Consider the following 24,138-nt stretch of genomic DNA (forward strand, 5'->3'; position numbering starts at 1 on the left):
CGAAGGCGGCAGTATAACGACGATGGCATGATAACATCCCGATGATGATTTTAAAATATTGGCCATTATAAAATGACGGCAGAGTCACGTCATCGATGTAAGGACAATAGGAAGGCGATGATGGCGTGGCCTCAAAAGCGACGAGAGTGAGATGACGAAGTTGGAATGAAGAAATAATAATTATGTATTGAAAAATTTACGTGCCAAAACCACTTTCTGATTATGAGGCACGCCGTAGTGGAGGACTCCGGAAATTTCGACCCCCTGGGGTTCTTTAACGTGCATCTAAATCTGAGTACACGGGTGTTTTCGCCCCCATCGAAATGCGGCTGCCACGGCCGGGATTTGATCCGGCGACCTCGTGCTCAACATGCCAACACCATAGCCTCAGAGCAACCACGGCGGGTAAATGAAGAAATAGAGTGACCGCAACGGCACAATGACGAAGAATGTTTGGAAACGAATGTTCGGCAAACACGAATGTTTGACAAAAGCATGACGGCATGACGATGAATATTTGACGAGGACACAGTGATGACGATGGAATGACGAAGGAATCACGTAGATGGAATGGCGGAGATGATATCACCACGGCGGCATGATGACAATGGTATGACGATCTCAAAATGCTGACAACGGTATAACGACGACAGCTTGACGACGACGCGATGATGACAATGAGCCAACGACATTTGTATGGCGAAAATGGCATGACGATGGCTGTATCACGAAAACTATGATGAATGATGGCATGACGACGACGGCTAACAATAACTAGATGAAGAAGTTGAAAAGACGACTATGGAACGACCACGACCGCATAGCCATGACTGTACGCCAGCAAACGTTGGATGACAACTGTCTGACGACGACGCAATGATGATGAAGGCATAACAATGGCGGCATAATCTCGAATGAAGGACGACAGGTTTATTATGGTAGAATGGTGAATTACAAATGACGTCGATTGAACGAAGATGGCGTATAGATGACAATGGCATAACCTCAATGAGATGACGTGTCTGAAATGATGGTGATATTGAGACGACAGCGTGACGATGGTGGCATAACGAACACGGTATATGGACGGATGGATGATGACGTTGACGTGGTGGCGACGACATGGTTAGATTCGGATGACGAAGTTAGAAGGACGATGGCAGAACGACCATGACGTCATCACAACGACGCATGGCGAAAATGCACGACGACGATGGCATGATAACGGTATGAGGACAATGAGATGCCTACGAAAGTATGACGACGATTGCGTGACGACGATGCATGACAAGGATTGTATATGGAGTATGGTGTGACGACGATGGCATGAAGAGAATCACTGATGACGAATCAGGAGAGACGACAACAGAACTACCACGACGGCATCGCGATTACGGTACAACGATGAATACATGACGACTGTATGATGACGATGGTGTGAAGACAATGCTACTACCACGACGCCATTAGGACCATTACAGACCTAGCGGCCCAAGCTATATGACAACTGGGTCAGATCGTGGACGGCCGTTCCAGAGACGTCAAGGCTCTGCTCGATCTGGACCTCGAAAACGCTTTTGACAACGTGCTCCACACCTTCATCACCAAGGCCACTCTCCAGACCTGAGCCTCGGTTCCAGATTCCACAGCTGCCTCAGCTCTTTTCTAACGGACAGGAAGGCCAAGCTTCGCAATGGAGACTTTTCCTCCAAAGATGTGCCTCTCTGAGGACGGGGCACTCCTCAAGTCGCCGTCATCTCCACAACACTGTTTAGCATCTGTATGATTGGTCTTTCCGAGAGGTTGGCACGCGTCGAGGACATCAAGCACACCATTTACGCCCACGACCTCACTACTGGATCTCCGGCGGCTGCGAGGGTACAGTCGAAGAAACCATGCAGGAGGCGATGCACGTGATCGAGGAGTATCTCTGCCGCACCTAAATTCGATGCTTCCCCGTCAAGTCGGAGATTCTGCTTTACAGAAAAGAGAAGGGAGGCACACCCAAAGATTGGAAGCCAGTCTCCGAAAGCAGCATCAGTCTTCGCACTTGTGACGAAAAGGGGGGGGGGGGGGGGTAATACTCAGGGTCAACGTCATTCGGGTCCTGGGCATGTTTGTCGAATTCAACGGCGGCAATGGAAAGGCGCTCCGCAAGATCATCGCAAAGACGGACGCCGCTTTCCGCCTAGTTCACAGAATCGCAAACCGACACAGAGGCATGAAGAAAAACAATCTCCTCAGGCTAATCAACGCCTTCGTACTATGCCACTTCACGTAGACGATTTCTATGTACAACTGGCTAAGATCGGAGCGAGACAAGCTCAACGCTCTCTTCCACAAAGCAGTCAAAAGGGCTCTCGGGACCCTACCGACGATCTCCTCAAGCTGGGAGTACATAACACCACTGAGAAGATTGCCGAAACCCAATAACGCGCGCAACTCCCTCGCCTGACCACCACAGCGTCAGGTAAACGCATCCTCGAAGACCTGGGTTACCACCCTGTTAGGCAGGCGGGCATGCTCAAAATTGCTCATGTAGGCAAAGTCTGCTAATCGCAATAATAAGGGGTGCTCGTTCATGAAACGAATATGATAGTAGAGAAGCACACCTAGACCGTGTGTGCTTCTGTCATCGTTCTCGTTTCTTGCACTGGAAAAAATCTTTGAATATGGAATCAAGAACAGCTTGTTCGTTCACTTTGAACAAGGAGACTCAGTTACTTGGAGAAGGAAAGATACTGTTGTTTATATTATGCCAGCTGAGGCACATCCTAAAGCATTCGTGAACATAGCAACACACGGAATATAACCACAAGCACGAATCATCCATCAGACGCTGGGTCTCGTTGTTTCGTCTGCACCTTCTGCATTTGTTCTGGGAGTGCCACAATTTCGTCTTTAATTTCACAGTGCCCTGTCTAGGAATTTTGGACATTGCCCCTTTGGCACTCTTTCGAAATTCACGCCAATACACCAGCGTAACTGAATGGGTGCGAATTTTCAGAAATGGTATTTCAAATATCCGCCAAATTTCAACAAATTGTAACTAACATCGCCGAGAAACGATACCCTTCTAACGACTTATGCATTTACGGCAATTAGCGCTAACGTTCGTGCTGCGTGAGAGTGCTGATTTGGTCAAGGATCAGCGGCAAACTCACACGACAGGAGCAAATCGTTTTGCACTCTCCCGGACGAGGGCGCATTGACTTCAAGAACAGGCTAGGAGGTAACCTATTCGTCCGCCCGATACAATAAGAAAAAAAACGCCATGTCATCGTCATCATATCATCATCATCATCATCATCATCATCATCGAGGTGCCAAATTACAGCAAAAGCTGTGCATGACTAACCTTCCGTAGTTTTTTCGGCGTCCGGCAACAGAAACGGACTTAGCGATGTCTAGCAAGCCCATACGGGTGGAGTGCGGCGGCGCAGGTGTGAAAATGCGGAAGAGATTACAACAATAGCGTGACGCCAAGGTTATCTGAATATATAAGCAGGAGAGGTATCGGCGCTAAAAGTAGTAGCGTTATCGATAGGGAGGACCCGTATAGCTCGTACACCCGAAGAACAACATTCGTACGAGGAGCGCCGGAAGGAACAGCAACGAGAATGTAAATTGCACCTGCGCGAAACGACCACCGACGAAGAACGTTCCCGCGATGTTGAACGAAAACGACAATCGCGAGCCCAGGCACCTCCGAACGAGCAACGACGCCAGACTCGCAACACAAAAAATGACAACCATTCCACTCTGTGAAGATGGAATGGCAGCGAAAGCACTTTGCTTTTTGTTTGAGAGCTTTAACTGTCGTCAGCTTTCGCAGCCATTCCATCTTCACAGAGTGGAATCGTTGTCTTTTTTAAACCGTAAAGCGATTTATGACATCTGGCGTTGAAACGGTAACGGCAGAGCGAGTGCCATTCAGTCTGCTTGGACGCGCAGGTTCTTGAGAAGTAGCAGAAAGGGAGAGATAGTGATTATACGCGTCGCATATGTGTGGCGGCCAAAGATTCAAGGAATGTCGAAGAACGAGCGTTGAGCGGTGGCGTGCTTAAAAACCAGCAAAAACTTGCCGGTGACATGATTAGGCCTCATTGGCAGGATCAACGGTAGGAATGTATCGCCGCCGTTCGGGGGGAAATCACTTGCCATCACGCTTTTTTTTTGTTTGTCCTGTCGATCTGCGTTACACTCGGTAATGTTTACGTGGTTAAGCGATGAAGTCGATCACGGCCTACACCCATGTTTTGGTTCGGTTTGTCCGCAGTGTGGCATTTGGCTTACGTTGTGAACACCACTTGCCGCCTTTATCATTTACCGCTTCTTTTCCTTGCTGCTGTCACTGTAGGGTGCACGATTGTAAGAGTGCATCGTGTTGTGTTCCTCAGCTCCTGAGGCATGCAAGGACTGACTATGCTGTACGCGGCCCTTTAAATCATCTCACCAGTTGTCACGGAGTTATCGTATCTGTTTTACGCGTGCACTTTGCACATGTTGTACTGTTACTACGTAGTTCCTTCATGTAACACTGTTGGTAATTGTTTTTTTTAATACGAGGTTTTCGCCTGGACTCGTTTGTAAGGGGCTTAAATCACGCCGTGTCTTATTGTAGTGAGAACATGCGAGGACATCTTCGATTTTGCGGTTGCTTGGGAAATGTGTTAGAAAACACGTGGCTCAGAGCGAGGATTGGTGGTAGCTACTGCATATTGCCGCCAGCATTGCGAGAAGAAAAAGACGACCGACATATCCCAACTGCGTAGCCGCCACACCGCGAGCGTCAAGCAAAGCGCCGCAAGGCAACGCTCGGCCGGTGCTGACAGGCCGGCGGCTCGTGCGCGAGAATCGTACGATTGGCACGCGACAGCAGGCCACAAAGAGGAGAACGACGCTCGAAGGAGCGAAGCTCGAGGGACGCTTTTGTTGTTGCTGATTGTTCAGTCGGTTTTTGTTTACGGGCACAGGTTCCCCCAGAATAAATTAGTTTTCGTTGAAACGGCTGTTGTAACTGTTGGTTACAATATGATTTTGCTGTTCGATTTCCACAGAAAAAATTGGCATCATATTTGTGAAGTAATTACACCTTGATGCTGTCTGAGCAGACTTACCACGCACAGTGCCTTTTTGCGTCTGTATTTTGTACGAAATTGACTTATTTCTCTTATATTTTGCGTATATGAGTACAATTACTTACACCGCAAAGGAGTAAACCCGGCCTTGCCGTCAGCGCATGCATCTACCTTGGCCGGCGCTGCCCCGCTTCTAACAATATCGTGTGGCTCTACTCTTCCGTAACAATCGAAAAAAAAAATACTGAAAAGTTGGTAAGATCTAGTTTTGTATATTTCCAAGCAGGTATTGCCAAGCAGGCATTTCGCCGACGTCTGCAGCGGAATTACATCGGCGGTACAGTGCTAACTCGCACTTTTATTCACCCGTGTGTTTGGTGACTTCGTTCACTAGTCTAGGCATTTCTTCTAACATATTCGTAATTACTCTTCCTAAGGCGACGTTGACGGCACTTATTCGGTGATATCATGTGTATTCATCGGTAGCAAGATCACGCATGCAACGTACAGTACAGCGTACGTTTCAATAAAGGACAAGCTCCAGAACAACCATCTATCATCATCCTCGTCATCATCATCATCATCATCATCAACATCATAATCAATGGCTCATGCCCCGGTAGGCAAGCAGAAATGCAGTGGCTCATAACCCCGTGAGGCAGAGGCTATACCAGAGCTCAGCAAAGTGAAGCGAATATTGCATACCATTCATTGAAATTGCCCATAGAACAAACAACGTACGTTTCAATAAAGAACAAGCTCAAAACAAGCACCCTCACCATCAATAAAGCATTGCATACCCCCCCAGCAGTTATTGTGATGGTTTCGCAACAGCTTCGGTGGAGATGCATTTTCGCAGGGCCGGGATGACAAGTAAATTTCTTTTGTATACACCTCTCTAATTTTTTTCTCTGCCTCAAAATTTCTCGATCTAGGTCGTACCGCTACCTATGCCTCTAACGGATCCGGTCGTATCAATCTCTTCCTTGCTTTTTTTTTTCACCCATACTCTAAATTTATCGTTCTTATCTCGACTGCAGACCGGTTCATTCCGTCCACTTTAAATCCAAGCACTTCTGGAAGGTATACGTTACCTACGGGTCTCACTGGGTGAATATCACTGGTTTAGGCCCACGTGAAGGAACCCCTGGTCGTGAAAATTTATCCGTAGCCGTCTACAACTGCGTTCCTCATAACCCACTAGGCAGCTGCGGTACGTTTCAAACTCACGATTAAACTTAATTTGTAATGCATGCTGGTACAACCTTTGGGACGCGAAACCCGGTCAGTGAAAGAAAATACAGCGCTATTTTCCATTAAGATGGGCTGCAGATTTGTGAAAGTGTAAAGCGGCCATCTATCTCTTCAAAAGCCGCAACTGCTCGCGTAAGCGTACGCGCATTGAACGACTCATTTACTAGCTTTTCGACGCGCAATTTTGTAGCCGCCTAAAGGTGCGCAAGAGTAAGGTCACGGCGCATCAACAACGGGCGTTAACGGAGCAAGTGCGCTCCTTTCGTGGGCCTTTGTGCTGGCCTTCAATAAATTTTTCCCCTTCCTTCCTTTCTTCCTTCCTTGCTTCATAGTCAATGAAAGTTTGCCAGTTGAAAGTACTGGCTTAGTACCTCCACAAGTCATATCTGATGAGTCTATCTTGCAGCAGCACTCGATACCGGTTTTTTACAAACACTTTGTCTAAATGTACGCGCCACGCGCTCTCATGCAGTAGCTACATCTTCTTCGCTCTGACGTAATGGAACACAAACATGTTCGTTTAGATGGAAGCTCATTTGTTTTCAGGGAATATTCCAGCAATTTTAGTCACTCCTTTTCGCCGAGAATAGATGTCACAAGCCCGCAGTGGCCAAAGATATCCGTGATCCTGGCCCGTTATGCAGAAGTAGATGAAGCCGACTAAGATGAGCGGGGCATAAAAATGACTGTTAAAATTTATTACCGTTTGGAGCTGTATAGTGTTCCTCTCAACCACGTGAAAATTCGCCCAGCACTGCGCCAACTCATTGGCGTATCCAGCAGGTTACGTTGCCGTCCCTGCTGCGACTCCGCTTTGCCACATATTCTTTTAACTACTGCCGTACCTCCGTTTTTATGGTCTGCTTTGCTTCCCTTTACTCCGAGAGTGGCTTTCACCCACTATGGGGGATTGGCCAAGGATCGTGTGATTTAAGAAAAAGATTGCCCGAATCTGAAAAGAATCACTACTGAGAAATTTTGAATAGCTGAAGAAATAAATTTGGATAAATTTTAAGAATTTAACGAGGAAATTGCCCTGATTCTCTACGACTCCCTGTTCTTCCTTCTTTTTGCCCCTCCCCTTTCCTTGTTTGGCCTTCGCGTCTTGTCCTCGCGGAACTCCAGACACATTTCCTTACCTTTCCGGTAATTCGGTGTTAATAATTTTTTTTAGTTTTTTTGAAATTTTGGTATTTGCGGCGGGTAATTAATTTTTTCTCGACGTGTGGCCAATATTTCTCACGGGCAAGTGCCGCGTGTCGAGCAATTGACATCGCCATCGACAATAACCTCCCCCCCACCCCCCCACCCCCCAAGAAATCGAACCATCGGCACCTGATCTGAGGTCGGCTACAAGCGGCAAGGCTCGCAAATCGGCCAAGTCGTCCACAGGCATCTCCTCCCTGAGCAGCAAAAGCGACCAGCCGAAAGCGCTCGCCTCGGTCGAGGCGCCCCAGCGCCACGCGAATGTCGTGGACGACTTCCCCGGTGTGACGGAGACGGGCACGCCGCGCGAGGCGCCGGCCTCTGTCGAGCCACACGAGGACCCGACGAAGCAGAAGGCCGCAGACGTCATGGCTCGTGCGGCGCAGCGGCCCGCGAACAGGACGCCTCCAGCCGAAGCTCCCCACGACGAACGGCGCGGTTCCGATCCCGTAAGCCTTTCACGGCGCGACTGAGGTAAGCGATTGGACCCACCTGTGCCACAAACAAAAGGGCACCCCATCGTCGCGCGCAACCGAGATCTATAGCTGCGCCGGTGTTACGAACTTCTTGCGGTGCTCCGCGGTGGCTGGCACACTGGGCTGCTGTGAGGCTACATATAGACCCTTATTATATTTTGTAAGGTTTTCACTCTTTGAAAGTAGGACAGTGCCAATAGAATGAGAGTGCCGCTGCTACAAGACAAGCTGAGTCCGCTTCGGTCGTGGCTGCACAGTGACGTACAATTTCTCAAGTCGACGGTATACATCCCATAGTCTCTAGTGTAGCGAGGCTGAGGGACCACTAAGTGCTGACTGCAACAATGGTTCACTAAGTGCACCATAGTTACAATCCATGCTATATAATAAATAACTTCCACGGCAAAAAAAATAAAAAAAAATCCCGTCATGCGATCACGATGCAGGTTTATCCCACCCACCTTTATTATGATTATGATACGGTGTACGTGGAACAAACACCCCGTTGTCGTCACCAATATATAGAGCGACTGTGACTCCGACGCAAACGAGAAATGGCATGCAGCGCGCTGCCATGTACGGAGACAGGAAGCACATTGAAAGCTTGAATTCGGAAAAATGATGATCGCCTTGAGCGTTGGTGCACGTCTCCTACATTGCAAGTCATGTAACCTTGCGTGACTTCCGTCCGTCACAATCCAAAGCCCGCCGCCCTCTTGATAAGTCGTTCAGGTAAACCGCAAGCCTTGTCAAGAAAGCTGGCTATACTTCCCGGACGGTGGGCGAGCGTTAATTTTTCTAAAGACAACCGCCGAGAGAGGATCCAGGAAAAGTTCGGTTGCCCCAAGAATAGCCCGCAACAATAACTAACAATTTCTTGAAGCCATTGTCAGGATCCGTGTTGCCAGTTAGGCAACGACATTCCAGAGGCCAACTGGTTGTGACGATGCGACGCTGTAGTTAGCCATGGTCGTGCTATATAGAGTTCCTTATTTTTCACTGCCATTCTCTTCGAAAAAGAAGACAGAAAAATATTTTCATGAAAAGTATGCCGCCATCGACACATTTATTTCCTTCCGCAAAAGAAAGTGGAATACGGTCGGGCCATTGCAATAAAAAAACTATGGAATAAACTTACGCTTTATAACTAGCCGTAAATAACTAAGTATGATCACATGGTGCCCTATAACAGGGCGTTTTAGAAATGCGTTCCCAATTACATAAAAATAGGGAAGATGCGATAACGAAACAATTTTTTCAGGATTGCTTTTACCGTAAAGTAGTACATATTAAAATCACTGGAAATCGTAATTAGACAAGTAATTATGCACATTATATTAACTTTTTATCCGAAAGAGCCACGATTGGTCCTAACGCAAGATTTGAAGCCACTTGTCAGAGAATGTTCATAAACGTTTCCTAATATCCAAAAATGTTGGCGCTGCCCAATTTCTACAGCGTTCTGAAATTCCGGGAGAATTCACCCCGAAAACAAAAACTGCCGAACAGCGCGAATGTCACGCGTTTAGCCGACGGCCGTCAATGACGACACTGTCTGTGCCTCACCATCGGCCGTGCATGAAGCCGGTATCCTTATCGAGCTGCTATCTCGCTCGCTTCATACTTCAGACAGGGCTAATTGAAGATCGATGAGAGAGGCCTTCGTCCTGCAGTTAACATTAATAAGATGATGACGGTGATGACTGCAGAGTTTAGGTAAGTATAGGCTATGTCCAATTATAAGTATCGGTTTACTGATAGTCAGCACTGTTCCGTAAGCGGCTTTTACCTCGAAACACCGCCAGCGAATTTTCGACGTTCAGTAACTCGGAAAAGTATAGACCACCTTATAACCCCGCAAGTATATATATATATATATATATATATATATATATATATATATATATATATATATATATATATATATTATCCGGAGGTTCCCATAACGCGCTACACACACTCTCTCGTAGTGCACTCATGGTGTTCGCACTAGTGTTTGTGCGACCAAACACTTGTGTGTGCTGTTTTGTGCGAACCAAACAGGTGAATAATACGTACAGTCCTGCTGCTAATGCATGACCACGTGGAACCGCTGGCTCGATTTTTAGTCCGAACTAACCCGGCATCCTCGACGACTCTCGAAAGGGAGAGCTGGTATCGATCTGAATGCAGCACGATGCTAGAAAATAAAAATATAATAAAAAAAGAAACAACGCAGGCTCTTCGCTCCTCATTACCAGTGGAACCCTAGGGATTTCTTTGCAGCTTTCGCTCCTGTGCGCGAGGTCGTAGAGTCGTTTCTCGGCCGCGGGTGCAACGCATTGCAATGGTGAACGTTAAAGAAGAAGAAGAAAGTCTCTCGCAGACCGTATATCGTTAATTCTTTCATCCAGTCAGGAATCTACGTGCTGTACACTGCTGGTTCAGTTAAGTGACAGCGTATCTCATTAGTCGAGATGTGACACAACTTAATGACACAAAAATGCGATCGGTCATAAGGCGTTTTATTCTGCTGTTTAAAGCTCTACGGTGTGTGCAAACTAGATAGTTACGGGGCCCTTTTCGGCGAACATTTCTCGTAACCAATTTTCTCCCCGCCTTTCTTTTTCCTTTTCTTTTTTTTTTTCTAACCTTCTGATGTCTCTGTGTGCGCATGGATGGCGAAAGGAAGTGAAGAAGTCTCGTCGGCAGCGCTAGCGGCTGGGAGGGCGACGATAAGGCCACCGCGGAGGAAGGTGGACGCTGCGTGTTCCCCGTCTCCCTCTGGATCCTTCGGCCACCTCGGGCCCCGCCCCAGGAGAGCCAAGGTCGACGGGGCCAGAAAACCGGGTCAGTGACGACAAAGGAGAAAGAAGCACAAGGGCAGCGTAAGTCATCCGTTTGTGCATGTCATTTCTCCCGTGACGTTTGAAGTGAAGCTTTACTTGTGGCGTTCGAAAATCTTGCATGCTGTTCTCGGAAGTGGTTGACCCGTCGTGGCTGCAAAGTTGATTGGAGCAGGGCCCTCCATTCCATTCCCACTCCATTCTGTAGGGTGGAAACCTCCGTAATTTCACTCATTTTCTTGCTTGTCGGAATGGTGAGAGTTGGACAATCCGCACTCAGTGGGATCGGTGAGATGAGCCATTCCATTCCTCTAATTAGAGCAAATGAAGCGCTTTCTCTATAATTGTTTGCTAATTGCGGTTGCGTGCATCGTAACTAAAGGCGTATTTTTGAAGCCTTAACAACGTTTCATATATATTTAAGCACAATCTTCCTTACTCTAAAAGCATGTGTTGTGGCCTGTTATCTCGGCAGCGGGTTGTTGCCTGCAATGTAGCTAATCTATTCTTAAAAGAAAAAAAGAGATTTTTCGCATTTATGGTGTCCACAGAAATCTCTCTACTTATCTGCGGCCAAAACTATAATGAGCCCTTAAAATAAGCATTGCGCGAACGTTAATATGGTAGAGCGCATGCCATGTCAATATAGCAATCACACTTAAGGGGACCTTATTTCCAACACATAAAGACGATGTAAACTCAAGACAACTACACGTGTAATACGACTGGACAGACCAATACATAAATTATAATTAGATAGATTTCATTCTCTCGCTTGCCAAATCACGTCAACGAACACATCTTAGCTTCGCGGGATAGAAGTCACGAATGTTTGATGATACTCAACATATATTCCGTTCTTCTAATCAAAATAATCTCTAAAACATGCCAATTTGTAGCGACAGGCTAAATTGTGGTCCTCTCTTCCCAAGACCCTCCCTCCTGAAGTCGAAAAAAACTCAAAGAGACAGAGCCTTGAGCTAGAGTGAGATAGAACTCACTGTATAGGCCACTTCTAAACCATAATTAAAAAAGAAAACCGTCTATAATGATTGAGGCCTAGCTTCATAATAGAAATTACGCTTCATCGTGGTTACGCGGCTTTCTTTTTTCAATTTAGGATTACACAAAACATGCCGCTAACTTCTGGCATCGCGGGGTCACACATTTCTGACACCAGAGACGTCACGCTAACATTTGGTCCTACGCCGAAAGTACGAGTCAGAAGGGCCACCGATGGCAGAGGTGAGGCGTTTCACACTTTCGCCACACACGCCGGGTTTGATGCACCGCGTTTGTTTCGGAAAGCACGCGCACGTGATTTGAACGAGCGCGGAATGCACGGTTCGGCCGGCTCGACTGTGCATGAGCTGCCATCGGGCGGAGCTCCGCCGAGTTTTGCTTACGGTCCGCTGCGCGCTCACGTTTCACATGCTCAGGCTGGCGCTGCACATAACTCCTTCGATTTCGCGTTTTTCGACGAGCCCATGTTCCAGAGACATTAGCGACGCGCAGTCAGCTTGGCTTTGTGAAAAGACAAATAATTGGACGCATAGGCGCCGACTACGGGAGGGGGAGGCTCCGGGGCCCGAGTCCCCTCTGGCGTTTTCCGGAGGGGCAGAGCCCTCCCTCTCCCCGGCGATGCCAAAGAGCACCTAAAAAATGTAATTGCCAGAGTTATGGAACCCACATCATTTGATATTTCTTTTGACTTGGCCCTAGCTTTTCACCTAAGATTTCGCTGTGGCTAATAGTTTACGTACTGCATTATTGTTGGCGCGGTTGTGCACGGCTTTTAATTCATACTTTCCCTTTCTTTCTGAACATCCTGACAATAGGAGGACAAGCGCATTACAAGCGCTAGCAGCGCCTACCTCATCCGTATTTTCTCACTTCAACATTGTTTTAAATTTCCACTGTAAATACCATGCACATATACAATATTTTTAAATATACACACAGGACAAAATTTATTATATTTTTGAAAGAGATGGAGGTAGCCAATTAAACATATTTTCTAAAGTTATTTATAACCTTTGCCTGGAGAATAAATAAGTTGATGTATGTTCATCACGCTTCAAATTGTATTGCGTGATTTTTTTGACCCTGCAAAAAACCTCCAGACTTCAGTCACCCCTTCGGCAGAGTCTTTTATCAATGGCGTGTGAATGCACATGAAGGATATATGCCTCAATAACAATACGAGTTGGTTTTCGCAATGAACTTGGTAGAGCAGTAAACACAAGAACCAAAAAAACTGTGATTGTTCCGCTAATATATATTTCTCTATAATAATTCCAGAGCTAATTCAAAAAACGCTAGTAGAAATCTTCATTTTATACTTTCGCTGGTTCACTTGTTCTTGGTCGTTATCTTCCTGCGCGAGTCCATTTGATGTGGTTTCTTGTTTGTCAAGTATACAGGAGAGGTGTATCTGACAGGCATACCTGTGAGTTATACCTTATTTCATTTCTCTTTTGTGGGTTTGCCCGTCTTTATGGCGAATGGTGGGAAATTATTCACAGTTGTACTAGTAAAGGTACACCTCCCCTCTATTGCATAAGAATTACCTTGGGTTGGGCGCCCTTCCCCGAAAAAATATACTGGATACGTGCCTGGCTGCAAATATATATCAGTAATGGAAGTGTTGCGGTAGACCAAACCCAACAACTATTGTAAGAAATTCTGAAAACCTGAGACAAACCGGCAGCTTCCAGAAACAGCGGCGGAGGGCTCCATCTTTGAGTCCTAGCCTACGCACAGATGTTGTAGTATTCATGGCCTCAAACCCTCACGCTAGCGTGCGGAACGTGGCCGCCCAGGTACCAATTCCCCAGTCATCAGTTTGGAGGATTCTAAATCACTCGGTCTTTCACTCGTAGCACGTAAGCCAGCATCAATGCTCGGAAGATAAGGAGCTGCAAAATCATCTAGATTTATTTAACTGGGTCCTCACAAAAGCTGATGAGTCACCGGACTTCTTGAGCAACATCATGTACACAGATGAAGGCAATTTTCGTGGAAACGGCTGGATAAATTTGCATAATGCAGGCTAGCGGAATGACTTCAATCCACACTGGGTAAAGCAGACTCGGCACCAGTACTATAGTGGTTGCTCAATGTGTGGTACGGAATTTACGCCGGTGCTGTAGTTGGTCCCGGCTTCTTCGCTCACACACTGACTGGACAGCGTTATGTGGACGAAATCCGTCAAGGAGTGGTGGATGAGTTTCTCAGCGAAGTCCAGCTGTCACGTCTTCCACTTCTGTGGTATCAGCAAAGTGGGGCACCAGCACACAGCAGCAGGCAAGCACGAAACTGGCTGCATGCGACTTTTCATGCGCAATAGATTGGAAGGCACAGGCCTGTAAATTGGCCGGCTAGGTCACCTGACCTCACTCCACTCGATTTCTTTCTTCGGGGTTATGTTAAAAATTGAGACGGACGTCAGGAGAGCTCAAAGCAAGGATAACGGATGTCTGCCTTAGAATGCTGGCGTCGGCCATCAAGAAAGCCACTGAAGATGTGGTAATGTTGACTCAGCACTGCGTAGCTGCAAAAGGAGACCTATTCGAACACGTCCTCTAGGCAACAGCTCGTCTTCAACGGCGCTTACGAATTCGTAGATATTAAGGGCACACTGAAATCTGATGGCTTTAAATGCGTACGCATTTCTATCCTTACTCAACGGAAAAACCGTCTCTCCGTCCCTCCCGTAAGACGATCGCTTTCAACATACCGCCCGCCGCAGCGAGCGAATTGACTTACGTGCTGCCTCTCTCTTCAACGCCAACGAATCGGCGAGAACACAGCGCTCACGGAGCTCTCGTGCGAAGGAAGCTCTCGCGACTCGCTTCCCCCTCGCCGACTCTGTCACTCGCTTCGACGTTGCCAAGGCGACCATACTGCGCACCCTCCGCGCGCATCATCCCGACGCACGTGTTGCTGCGGGGATGCCCCTTCGCCTCCTCCCCCGCGCCGCCTCTCCCGCTGGGACCGCTCTTTCCTCCTGCCGCTACGCGTCGGCTGCTACAGCACGGCCTCCCCTTTGCACAGACTGCACGGAACTGGCAGCCCCGCATGTGCGGAATGCGGCGAAGAAGAGACTCTCGAGCACCTCCTGCTACGCTGCCCATCCTTCGATGTTGAGCGCACTGCGCTTTGTGCGTCGTATCGTCGCGTGGGACTGCCTTGCGACACGGAGGCGGCTCTTCTCTTTCCCGCAGCGCACGCCTCTATCGTCCAAAGAGTGCTTCCTGCCCTCCCTGACTTTTGCTGCGAAACACAGCTGAGAGCGCGGCTGTAAGCCTTGCATTGCTTCTTCTTTAACCTTCTTGTTTTTTTTTACTACTCTCCTTCATTCTCTCTCTAATCTTTCTCTCCCCACTCCCCTTACCCTGTGCAGTGCTGTTGAGGTGCCCTCCCTTGAGAGACAGTTACGGCACTGCACTTTTGTCTTCATTTCTTTCTCAAAATCACTACTACTACTACGGAGCTCTCAGCACATGCCGCACTCTGCCGCTTTCGCAGATCGCTTTAAAGGTACGGGCTGCGCCGCCGCGCCAAACATAGCCACCGCCGGAGCACGGTTGATCACGGTTCATAATGGTTCCGTGTACCTAATAAATGTTGCATTTATTTCCTTCATTTACTACATCTCCTTCATGATTTCATCCCACTTCCACATCCGTTGCGGGCTATCTGTAAACACCAATGAACATTGCCTCTACTCGCCTCTTCTATTTTTACTCGTGCAGGTCTCACTTAACATTACGGTGTTGCAACCACGCTTCTCCGTTTCACAGTTCTTTCGCCGTCGTTCTCGCAATTATACGAACCACACCAGCATGCCACCATGAAACACGACGTCAGTACTACGAAATTCTTACGCACGATTCAGATAAATCCCAGAAAAGATTGTGCGAGGATCTATTCTTTTTTCCTTCTTTCTTTTCTTTTTCGTGCAGCCGAATTGGCTACGGGGCGTAGCCAATTCGGCTCATTTAGAAGTGGTACACTGTCGTCCTTTATGAAAGGGAACACGCGAGTGCGTGGCCTGAGCTCTGCGGCGGTAAAATCCCTCAATCATTTAAAAGTACCGCCAGGCTTTGGTCCAGCCGACAACGCCTGAGATAGGCTGATCGGTGACATGTGACCTTGCTCCGCCCCTTTGCCGCCATGAAAGTTCCTGCGCGCCGGGCGAAGAGCGCGCGTTTCGCCTGTTGTGCTTTGCACATCGCAGCGATAATTTCGTTCCCGGAGTTTCGAAATGCCTTGTTGCTGTGTGGTTGGGTGCCGAGATCAGACGGAGGACGACAAGAAGTTACTTTGCATCCCGCGCAGCAAACAAAACCTAACCAGAAGGTAATTCTGGTTGCATAGAAATGGACGGAAAGACTGAACCGTCGGTAACTGCACGACTATGCGAGGAAAGTAACGTAGAGCGATACGAAGGTGTGAGAGAAAGTATGCACCTGTGTGTGCAGAGCTGCAGTATTATTTCATTCGCGCGCATGAATGTTGACGGCCGAAGTTTGTGGAGATTACTGATTTTAGTGCATTACGAGCCCGTTGACTTAGCAAGTGCAGTATGACCTAGCATGCAAGTAAATAGTGGGGCAGAAACGCATTAACTCGCTGACAAATATGACTCTGGTAGTTGGACAATCCGCTACCTCTGGTATTTCTTTTTACATCACCTCGTCTTCCCTGTCGGGCACTCTCCTATGGTCAATCTGATTCGAGCTCCAAGCAGACGCTCTTTAGGGTCGCCGAAACCCGGTCCCCGTAACAACTAGTGGCAGCTGTGAAACGTACTTGCGGTTGGAGCGACAACATGCCTAAGGCATACGTTCTTTAGGAAATTGCTTTGCCAAAACTGCTGCTTTCCTGGTCCCGTACTTGACGCCCATGCTGCTGTTCCCGGTATCAACAATTCCACGCGCGCCACGCGAGCGACAATCCCAGAATCACATTCGCCCTCAGCGGCTCACCATCTTTCAGTCATGGAAGGCCCTGTCACCGATGCGCGTCACAGCCTCGGCTCGTGCAGCAGCATACCTGTCGACGTACTGGCCGCTTCTCGCCTTTATCACGTCACCTGGGATGGTCCATTCATGGGTGTTCTCGTGCCCGTGACGTCATTGAATGAATTCTCAAAAGGCCTTCCATGGCAGCCATCTTCAGTGGCAAGGCAATGGCTCGATCGACAACTTGCCTGATCGTTTGCTTTTGTTTACGCAAGTACGCTATTGTAATTATTGTTATTATTTCCGATCTGATGATCACTCTCTGCGGTTCCTGCCTTGCCCACGCGCTATAATTTCCCGTCTTTCGAGTGCTCTGTATTGCACGTGACAGCTGCTGTTAAGCCGAGATGATGAGATGAATACTGGCCCACTAAACCATGCACAGTCATCTAATCCCTAGCTATCTGACCAGTCCGACAGCACGCTTAACACGTTCGAAAAGCACGTCTGGCTCTAAGAAAGAAGCATCCGCTGCTTCAAGTGGTAATACAGGCAAAAGTTCGGCACGCGATTGCTCCAACATATATATGCGGCCTTGCTTGATCTACGGAAAGAAATGAGTCCCGGCCTAGACAAGTTGCAGAAGTCTGTTAATGATCGATGGGATGCCACAGGTTTCCCCGTGTCAGAATTGGAGCCATCGTATTCATCAACTGACTGTGTTCCAACAGGATCTGATTCTTTAAAATCTCGCATTACCGCACCTAAATCATTTACACCAATGCTTGAATGCCGATGATCGAGTTGCCGTACGTTGGAATAACGCCTAAGTGTGTCATAATCCTCCCGCCGTCCCGTTGACGATACCTCTCCTTGCACTCATTCACGCTCCAATGTAAGTACGCCCTTGCCGCCCCTTTAAAAAACATAATGAAAAAAATTGATTATACAGATAATCACTCTAGGCGAAACGTCATGTTGCACAGACTCACAGAAGACAAGAAAGAAAAGAACATCCCATGTTGTTCAGTTGTTTGGCGCTTCAAATCACCTCCGAATTAGGCATTTGTTTAGTACTCAGCTTTGCCTCGTTGGTTTTTCAGAGAAGAAAACAAAAGCGAGCGAAACATTCAAAATACGATATAGGCGCTCTCGATCGCGCCCATGCTCAAGCGCTCCCAAGCGAATAGCCACAAATACGCGGCTTCACTAGCGGCGGCAGCTCGATACAGGGCTTGACGCCATGTGATAGTCGCGGCATCAAGAGAACACGCCGCTGACGCAATGATAAGCGTTGCGGAGCCTTGTACAATGCGGCGATAAGAGAACGCAGCCGTATATCTTTCAATGGTTGCATGTAGGCGCTTGAGTAGCGGCGTGCGAGTGCGAATCTATTTCGTGTGTCGCGTATTTCGTGGGCTTTTGTATTTTCTTGGGAAAAACAACCAGGACCACTTCAGCACGAAATAAATGCTTGATTCGGAGGTTATTTAGGGTGCCCTACAACTTTGTAATTGATATGTTTGCGAATAATGCACTAATTAAAAAGTTCACTAATTAAAAGTAATTATGTAATACTTCGCGATGAAAAATATGCTGGCCGTAAGTACATATGACTGTGGCTACTATACAGTAGGTGCGATTTCTCTAGAGCTCTTGGGTATTTTTAAAATCTTGGTTCAAGTTAGCTGGGATACCCTGTATACGCAGAATCCCGCCTCGATGATTGGCCGCGCGTATTTCAGTCGACTTTGAGACACGAGAAACATGATGGCACAAGCGCCCAGCTCTCAGCCTTTGCGCGGGCTTAGAAGATTGGCAAGCACGCACGTTGGCGGAAATGTAGCTAGTAATACTCTTTCGAACCTTCAGAGCAGCCATCGTTCGTGCCCTCTGTCGGCCTTTGTACGTCATAGCTGATACGCACCGCGAATTCATATGGTAAGGACGGCGCGGATTATTTAGGCTACTGAGGGTTCGCTGGAGGTCAGGATGTGCGCATTCGATCGTAAATGTGTTATTTACAACCATTCGCAACAGCACCTTGCGACACTCACTCGATATTCGCTACCTAATTGTAGCGAACGCGATACATTCGGAGTCGTCATGGCACAACGTTAGCGCTCCTTCTGATACTGTTTTAAAAAAATAATTATGAAAACAGGAAAAGAAATCTGCCGTCACTGAATCAGTGTAACCGTCCGTATAGAAATTAGATGCTGTACACGAAGTTGCTCGGAGCTAGAAAGCCAACGCGAACGCCTAGAGCGCAACGCCTTCACTCTGCGAAAGGTCCTCTGCTACGGTCGAGCGGTGTATGCGGCATCACGGTCGAGAAAGGAGCGTGAAAGAGAGGAGAAACGAGGAGGAGTAAAGGCGGAGGAGGAGAGTGTCGCAACTTTACGAGGTTTTGGCAGTTTAAGGGGTTTCAGAGGATGGATGGATGGATCTTATGAGCAGCCCCTTGGAACCGGGTGGTGGGTTGCACCACCAAGCTCTTTCCAGTATATTGCTTAATGTCTTACCTAGGTTAAAAAAGAAAAAAAAACGCTCGACGAATTCCCATAACGAAATTTTCTGGCCCCCTATGGTGAACTTTGTTTTTGTACGTCTCCGTTTTTTCTCGTTCCCCTACTTCCACTAATCTCCCAATCGCCCCTTACTAATCTCTATTGCGGACATATTTACTTTGGCCTTGCTCTCGCTGAACTCAAGGGCTTCAAAGAGTCCAGTGGTGCCTAAATCGACTGCTGGGCAGAGATCTTCACATTCTAATAAAACATGCTCCATCGTTTCCCTAGCTTTACCACAGCAAGCACATGCTTCTTCCTTCTTATATATCGCTTTCTATGTGCGTAATCTAAGGCATCCCGATCTCGCTTCGAAAAGTAATGAGCTTCCATTTGAGTTATCATAAATTGTTTCTTTCCTGATTTCGTTTTTTCCTCTTAAGTGGTTACTCATGGCAGGCTTCTTTTCCATTGCCCCCACCCATGAGGACTTTCAACTTGACGTTCTTCGCGGCAAAGCAGCGCCATCTAGAGTAAAGTCTAAGTGGTGTTGAGGGAAGCGGGGAGGGAGAAAGGAGGCGAACAGTGGCGCAGCAGCAAGGTAGGCGGAGGTGTGGTGGGCTGAACTGGCTAAGCAGGCCCAGCATTGTAGCGTACTAGAATCATTCTAGAACAACATACCCAGCATCGCCAGTTCCAGCAATCGCCACAAAGGGCGAAGAATCAACCGCGGCGCGTTCCAGCATGAAGCGCGCAAGTGTAGCTACTGTAATTTGTTCGCATACCGTAATTTGTATCTTTTTCTGCTAGGGGCTCTCTACGCGTCTAAATGTTTGATCCAGAAATGTACATATAATAACCGACAAACCTACTTCATATATGGTTTTGTTACAAAATAAGTAGACAGTTGTTTTTAGTGGACTTGTGTTGTTAAAGTTTCTGTTTTATTACTTGTATAAAGGCTTTTGAGACCTCACTGGTGTCTGGTATGCAGCAGCCCACTGGTATCGATTGCAGTCCGTGCCGTTTATCGGTTTGAATTGTGCGGCGGTAAAATGTTTGCGAACGGGGTGGTCGTTTTCTTTGGGCATCATCACGCATGTTCGTTTTAATAAGATAACAATAATATCCCAGCCAGTTTATGCGTCCAACGTTCGATAGCCACCACCAAGAGAACGTGTTTGAAGACGTTGAATCTTAACAGCTGCGGTGTTTCACTGGCATAATGGCTGCATGCACGGCTTCAGTCGTTACAGCTGCTGCGTCTGGCCGCGTAATGACGCCTTGCTTTTGAAAATATGTGCTAGCTAGCGCGAAAATTCGCCGCTGGAACCGATCACAGTCCGTTTGGAAACTACCCGCGAAAACGGATTAACCTTGCAGCCTCTGGGTGTGTGCGCCGGCGAGTAAAAAAGCACTGGTTCGCATTTTAAATTTTGCAATTCTTTGCATGCGAAGCGAATAAAACAGATTTCGGTAGTCATATCATAAAAGTGTAAAGTAATAATTATAACGTTATCGCTCTTCAAAGAGAATTCGAACAAGGCTCTTGTTCTTTCGCCACGTTGCTAAAATTCCCAACACGGTGTACAGCATAAATAATAAATAGTTTTCTCTGCTTCTACATGAATGATGCGTTGCGAGAAATTCACTGCGTATTAGTGCAAATGTATTTCCGGTGATAGTTGGATTGATTGCATTTGGTACGTATAAAAATTACTGTGTTTATTACCTGGTATCTGGCAAAAACATTTAATCTAATCAAGGCTTCACTAAGCACAGCCCACACAAGGACACCATTGGAAGAAATGCACACTCAAAACTGTGTTATGTGTGTGCTTTTCTGTCATGGAGCGTTTTGTGCACAGTTCTTAGTCATACATGAATCACAACGCACCCTCACTTCTGCCATTTACACTGAGGTTCGTCTTTCTTTCTACTACAGCCTCCAAGACGCTGCTCATACTTGTTCGCCCCTTTGGACTCTATTGTCTCTGGACGTACAAGGCAACCGGAAATGTGACACCACTGGGCCACAATCATCACAAGTTATGTTTCTGAACACTTCACCTAGATCCGTGATTTCTTCAATCATTTGACTTACATTTGTTTCACCATTCTTTTCTTGCATGTTTATCATGGTTTCATCATTTCTATTTTCAGGAAGACGGACAAACGAGAGATTATTGGTCTGCAAGCTGCCCACGCCAAGCCATAAGAAGCTAAACAGTCAACATAATGACAGCAGGTCCTCTTGAACTATGTGCCTCACCATGAAATGTTTGTAAATTTACCAGATAAAGAAATGTGAACCCTATCAGGAAAGCAACAGTCTACAGTTTTGTATTGTACCGAGCTGGAAGGCTACATTTTTACATACAAGCTTACTTGCATTCAAGGGCGTCTGATGACAACCGGAGAAGTAACATGTTCAGTGCAAACGTGTTTCTTTTCAAGTCGTCATAGCCATGATGACCAGAACAGAAACAATGTAGCAAACTCCTACTCACTAGTTCACAAACTATGTCGTCTGCTCTTTGCAAATCAGCTTTGCGGACATTACCACAAAGCATCACATGCTACCTCACAACGTTAACTTGTTACATGAAAGTTAAAATAATTTTAAAACTTTGAAAAACACTCAATGCAATTTTGAAGAAATTATACTTCATGTTGACTGAAACCCTGGGAGTCACTCTTCAGTTTATTATTGTACCTTTTATTTAAAGTACCCTCAGGGCCATGTGGCACAGAAACGGGGAGTGGTTACGAAGCAGTAGAGCAAAGCAAACACGCATAGAAGTGCAGTGAGTTCTGGTAACGTAATAATTCTCCTGAGTATACCATGTTAGCTAATATTTTGCAAAAAGAAGTTTACTATTGGTAATGGTTACCATACTCGAGGGAAGGTGGTTCCATTCCTGAGATGTACGGAGGATGAAAGATTGACAGAAAACTGCACACGCCTTGGTTGCTCAGTGGCTATGGTCCGGCCACGGCGGCGGCATTTCGATGGGGGCGAAATGCGAAAACACCCGTGTACTTAGCTTTAGGTGCACGTTAAAGAACCCCAGGTGGTCGAAATTTCCGCAGTCCTCCACTACGGCGTGCCTCATAATCAGATAGTGGTTTTGGCAGGTAAAACCACACAATCTAAAGAAAGACTTCGTGCAACATGAATAAATTCCTACCTTACTGCGATGACCAACGCGGTTTGAAATGTACTGAGGTCGCAGTAGCAAGTCGTCGTAGATTCCATTACACCAAGCGTGGTGTAATGGAAACTTTTATGAAGTAGCGAAGGGGGGGGGGGGGCGACTGGCGTCATTGCGGCTGTTAGCTAGTGGAATAAGTGCTAGCTTAGTTTTTATTGAGATACTCGTTGTACGGTTATAATGAAGAAGAATGCAACGAGTAGAGTCAAGTAATAAGATTAACGCTAGTAGGATCGCGTATTGCGGATGCCGATTCAAGTTTCGAGTGTATTAGAGTCTTGCAAAGCTGTAGTTTTGATGTAGAGGATGCTTTAGAAATGTTGCGCCATAAGTGCCCGAACATCTGATCAGCATTGCTAATGGCATATTTTATATTAATAGTCCAGTTTAAGCTATTTGTAATATGTGCACCAAGATATTTATACTACATGATGAAATCTAAGAGATCGTTGTTCAGTTGGTAAATGCTAGAATTAAAATTAGATCTGGATGTGCGGAATATGATACCTTTGTTAACTACAAGAGACGTCATGTACAGTTTGCATGAAATCGATAGGCTAGCCCTGCACCGTAAGAGATAGCTAGAAAAGGCAAATGCACACAGTCGGCCTACTTCACACTTCTCAAACATGACAAATCACTAAAACAATTTTTCTTCCTCCTGAAACAGCAGATAACAAACCTGAGCAGTGTGTTCCCAAAAACGTTTTGAAATATACTCGGCGTAAGTTTGCCTTAGCACTCAACCAATCCACAGTGGACGAGCAAGGGAAGCCTCAAAGTGGAAACTTGTCTTCGTCACGGCCCTCACAAATATGTTTGCTGGTTGAAACGTTGGCTCCTGCCAGCTGAGACTTCTCTTGCTCACCTCTGTTACTCATTTGAAATGTTCATTTCCTTGCAACCTCTTTGGCTTGTTTGAATAAGCAAATCTAGATGTTTTTCAAACATGAAACCGTAAATTGCATTTTCCAAGGATCCCTGAGAAATAATTGATCTTATACGTTTATTTAGTGCCCTTGTTTATTCACATAATATTTGCAAAGGTCCTCGTAAGCACTGTTGTCTCCACAACGGTCCTCGCTTTCCTACGAATTCTCCACTTGCGTCGAAGCCTTTCCTGCCGCAGTTGAACATTAATTGTGCGGTTGAAACATCAAGAGCGGACGATGTTTGCTGTAAAATTTAGCATACCATTTTGTTTTGTTTTTTACCCCTACACTTCGTGTCTATCGCCAATGTGTTATGAAAACAATGGGACATTGCAGTTGTAGCTTATCTTGCGGAAAGCACATCTTGGCCGAGCAGTTCTTGTCTTTCTTTTTTGATATAGTTGAAATCGTTGAACGCAGACAATGTACTATGAAGCACGTCAAGCAGCACTGTACGCAATACAAGTACGAGGGTAGCTCAACATAAATATCGCTGTCTGAAACTTCATTCTCCTTGCTTTGGCAGAACGCGATGAGAAAACTCAATTTCATTGAATAGATGGCTATTTGTGTTCCTGTGTTGTAAACTAAGTGACTGGCAGCATTAACTCCTCCTGACCTTTACGAAAACTGTGGCATGTACTGCTTTATTCACCATGACAATAAACGA

At 46.7% G+C, this 24,138-nt stretch overlaps 1 protein-coding gene and 1 long non-coding RNA gene across 3 annotated transcripts in view; one reads left to right on the forward strand and one right to left on the reverse strand.

The window, feature by feature from the left end:
- LOC139051388 (uncharacterized) overlaps positions 1-14,702 on the reverse strand; it is a 357,169-nt gene extending 342,467 nt beyond the window's left edge. Inside the window, exon 1 of the transcript XR_011509368.1 lies at positions 14,611-14,702. The gene's annotated coding sequence lies outside the window, so the exon portion shown is untranslated. The remainder of the gene's footprint in view (positions 1-14,610) is intronic.
- Positions 7,656-21,638, forward strand: LOC139051389 (uncharacterized). 2 transcript variants are annotated; one of them, XR_011509370.1, is made up of 4 exons: positions 7,656-8,015; positions 10,685-10,884; positions 21,267-21,369; positions 21,485-21,638. It is a non-coding gene; the product is annotated as an uncharacterized lncRNA (long non-coding RNA). The 2 variants fall into 2 exon arrangements; XR_011509369.1 differs by having other exon boundaries at positions 21,267-21,638.
- Positions 21,639-24,138: the final 2,500 nt, after the last annotated feature.

The sequence above is a fragment of the Dermacentor albipictus genome, unplaced genomic scaffold (genome assembly GCF_038994185.2).
Source record: "Dermacentor albipictus isolate Rhodes 1998 colony unplaced genomic scaffold, USDA_Dalb.pri_finalv2 scaffold_11, whole genome shotgun sequence".
In the NCBI taxonomy this organism is placed as follows: domain Eukaryota; kingdom Metazoa; phylum Arthropoda; class Arachnida; order Ixodida; family Ixodidae; genus Dermacentor; species Dermacentor albipictus.